Source organism: Ipomoea triloba, chromosome 14 (genome assembly GCF_003576645.1).
Source record: "Ipomoea triloba cultivar NCNSP0323 chromosome 14, ASM357664v1".
Taxonomy (NCBI): domain Eukaryota; kingdom Viridiplantae; phylum Streptophyta; class Magnoliopsida; order Solanales; family Convolvulaceae; genus Ipomoea; species Ipomoea triloba.
The window spans coordinates 9,497,165-9,501,446 of NC_044929.1; positions in this window are offsets into that span (position 1 = coordinate 9,497,165).

The window sequence follows — 4,282 nt, forward strand, 5'->3', positions numbered from 1 at the left end:
TCCCCCCCCCCCCCCCCTCCACCAATGCTCCTTTGCTCTTTGTTTCCAAAATGTATGTTGCTGTTCCAACAAAATAAGGAGCTCCCTCTCAGTACGAGCATACTCAAACAAGCTGCCTGCATCTCTACACTCCCGTAGAACATCCAACGAATTTTTGCACCTGTCAATTCTTTTTTGGAAATCCTTATTGTAATTACGCCCCCACCTCCAAATATCCTGGCTACACACCTCCACCCTCTCATGAATGCCCAGCCCTATAGTAGTAACCCAGCTTTGCTCAATAATTTCACGACAAACATCTTCACGAAGCTGTATGTTATCAAAATAGAACCGTTTACGGCGAGGGTGTTGCACAACCACCACTGCGTAAGTAGGATTGGCAAGTGATCACTATATGGGCACGTAACCGAAGCAGCCGTAGCTCCTTCAAATAATGAAATCCATGAGTCAGTAATGAGAATCTTATCTAGTTTCTCCTCCACCATAGCTGTCGTACCCCGGGAACGTACCCAAGTATATTGATGACCTGTAAACGGGAAATCCAGTAAACCACAGTCAGCTACCGCCTCTTGAAAACCTTTTCGAAGCCATTCCGGTGTGGTAACCTTCCTCTCTTTTCAGATTGATTCAACATATCATTTAAAAACTATTTTATCAAGTGATTTCAAGTACGGCTAACCAGATGAAAACTAAATACGAATATACTATAGTATTATTCTTGATAGAATACATTGTAAAAAGAAATCCAATAATTCGTTGAGATAATGCAACTGATGAGTTCTTCAATTTTTTTAAAGTACAATTATTTAGGTATTGTTAAAAAATTTAAGTGAATATCCAAATTTTGTGAGTTGTGACAGACACAACAAAATAATAACATTAGCAGTGGAGATAGATCGAGTTTCGATAAAGTAAAGGATAACTATGAATTAAATTCTTGAATCAATTACAATTTACGCAGTTGAGGAGTTGCGGAACAAGGATGAATACAAAAAATAGAAAAAGATGAAATGTAAAAAGAAAGTTGAGAAGTTATTAGCTTATTTATTAAAAGTTATTATTTTAATTTATTAGCTTAGTTTTAGAACATAACCAAACAAAGCTTATAGCGTAAAATAAGCTAAACTAACAAGTCAATAATGCCCCCCTAAGGCTTGAACTCATAACCTCACATTTGAAAAAATCACTTCATGCTACTTGACCACAAGGTCATCTTTGGCTAGAGTACACTTTGTTATTTATCATGGGAAACAGGAAATTATATATATATATATATATATATATATATATATATATATATATATTTATTTATTTATTTATTGATTTTGATATATAAGAAATAAGAGTTTCAAATTCAATCATTCTTTACAAATTCTGTTTTATCTTTTGCTAACATTTGAGAACTAGCGGGGCGTTTGGTTGGAGGGAAAAAATTGGGTGTGAAAGGAATTGCAATTTCTTGGGAAAAGAATAATATGAAAATAAAGTGGAAGTTTAAATTCTAGTGTTTGGTTTGTAGTAAACCTGGCAATTCGTGTATACATGTTTGTTAACAGTCGACACGATAATGACACGAACACAATAAGGCTAAACACGGACACGACATGTTAAGGTTAATGGGTTCAAAATTTTAACACGAACACGAACACGTTTTGTTAACATGTTAAGCTGGTTGACACGATAGACACATTTTGTTAATATGTTTCGGGTTGTGTTGACAAATATGACATGAAACTTGTTTAAACCCGCAAAACCTATTAATATATTAAAAAACTAAAATTTAAAATTAAGTTATATAAAAAAGAAATAAACCTACAATTCAATCCATCAAAAAAATTCAAAAAATATTCAATTTATAACATTCATACAACGATAAAATAACATCCAAAACTCATAATTAAAGAAGTCCATACTAGTTTTTAGAATAAAATTGAAAATAATAAAAATTCAAATTTCAGATTGTTGAACATCAATAATTGGTGTAGGATCTTGGCCTAATGTAGTAAATTCATATTTAGTCATGTTCATGATATCTTTTGTAATCTCATTCGTGACAATGATTCTTAGCGTGTTATAAACATGTTTGTGTAAACGGGTTCGTGAAAATGAGTTAACACGATAACGTTAACGGGTTCTTAATAGGTTTAACGGGTTAACCCGTTAAGACACGAAATATAGCGGGTCCTTAACGGGTCAACCCGTTAACGACCCGGGACACATTAAAGCTAAACACTAACCCGTTATTTTCGTGTCTGGTTTCGTGTTGAGTTAACAGGTCGTGTCCATAATTGTCAAGTCTAGTTTGTAGGAATAAAATTACTGGGAATTTCAATTCTAATGTTTGGTATACATGGAAATTGAAAGGGGAATAAGTATTATAAAGTCCAAAATGCCCATTGTTATTATTATTATTATTATTATTATTATTATTAATCTTATAAACAATGCAAATATATATTAAAAAAATGAGCAATGCAAATTTTCAATCACTATTGTATAGAAATAAAGAATTCATTCGCTATTATAAACAAAATTAACAAACACACAACTCACGTCATTCACTGTTGCATAGATTGACACACAGAATGAACATTATACAACACACCCACCATCGGTGCACATGATAAAAATTTTGTTGTTCTAAATTTAGGCAAATACGCTATATACACATATCGAATCTAAATAGTTGAGAATTTTGAGAAAACATAGAATGATTATTACTCAGGAACGAAGTTCTCTGTTAACAGTGTTAGTAATATTGTTATCTAGCCTTTAGCTTTGACCTAGTTGTTAGCCTATTGTATAGGGTTAGTTCAGTTACTAAGTTAGCATTAGACTTTGTAATATTATTGTGTATTGGATGAGAGAGAATACAATCACAGTTTATTTGGTATCATATAGCATTAGGATTCTTCCCTTTTTTCTCTACCACTCATGTCGACTAACTTTAGTGAACGTACCGTCCCCGCCGCCTCCGGCCGCCCCAAACACACTGGCTACCGCCCAGCCGATTGCCCGTAGGCCTTCAAAACATCGCAATACTCGGGATTAAAAACATCGGGGAAAAGTTTGGTAAAAAACAAGTCGAAACGAGTCCGCGTCGCGCGGACTCGCGGCTGGCCACACCAGCGGACGCACGGCGGACGCAGGCGTTCGGACGGCGTCCAGCCTCTCTGCCAGAAGATTTCAGTTGGCGCAGTCCGAAAGATTGAGCCGGTAAAAATAGTTCCCGAACTCTTTTTCACTTAAAATTTTTATGGTAGAACCCCAACTTATAGTACTTGATGTCCATAAAAAGTTTTGGTCATTTTGATCCACGAATAAACACAGAAAATTCCCTTTTTGCCCTTGGCAGTGTGCTGTCCAGAATATTTTTCTCTCTGGACCAGTTTTGGAAAAAAATTCGAAAACCGTACTTATACTACTCCGATCATTATGAAATTTTATATGCGGGTTCTACACTTATAGAACTACATGCCTAAAAAAAATAGGATCAAAATACCTTACCAATTTTTCCCAATAAATCTCGGAAGTTACTGCCAGAGACTAACTTGATTTTTTTTCAATATTTTCACAAGTATAAGCCTATATGGACATAAATACAACCTATACATGCATAAACTAGCTATAAACATGCATACAAAAATTACTAAACATTAAAGTGTAATTTCTTTGAGCCAACTTGTAGATCCACAACTTAACACATATTTTCCACGTAAAATTCCTAGTCATATAATTTACTAGCATTTGTTCACCTCCAAGTGATTGAACCGACTTAAGGGATTCCTTACCTTTGTAGAAACCTTAAAAACCGTACAAGTTGATGATGCCTTCCTTGGATTCCTTCACCAAAGATCCTAACAAAACACCATAATACAATGTTTTCATAAATCTTAAGTCCAAGCATAAGTCTTAGGAGGGATTGAACCGAACAAAACCGAAGTTCTTACCTATAGTAGAGTTCTTGGAGTTGAAGAAATGCCTAAGGAGTTCTTAGATCACAAATATGGAAGACTAATATTTTTCCTCCTTTTCTTCCTTGTGTGTTCGAAAGTGAGAGAGAAAGATGAGTGTGATAGTGTAGATTATGTCTTGAAGATCAAGCAACAAAGTGCAACATTCCCATACCTCATTAATGCTAGCATTAAATGCTTCATTAATTGTGATCATCCACTTGGGGTTATGCCACATGTCAATACCCTATGGCTCCTTGAAGAAGAAAAATCTAATCTTTGCCAGTTCGGGTTCAAATCAGATAAAAGTTCGGACGATCATGGCTTAA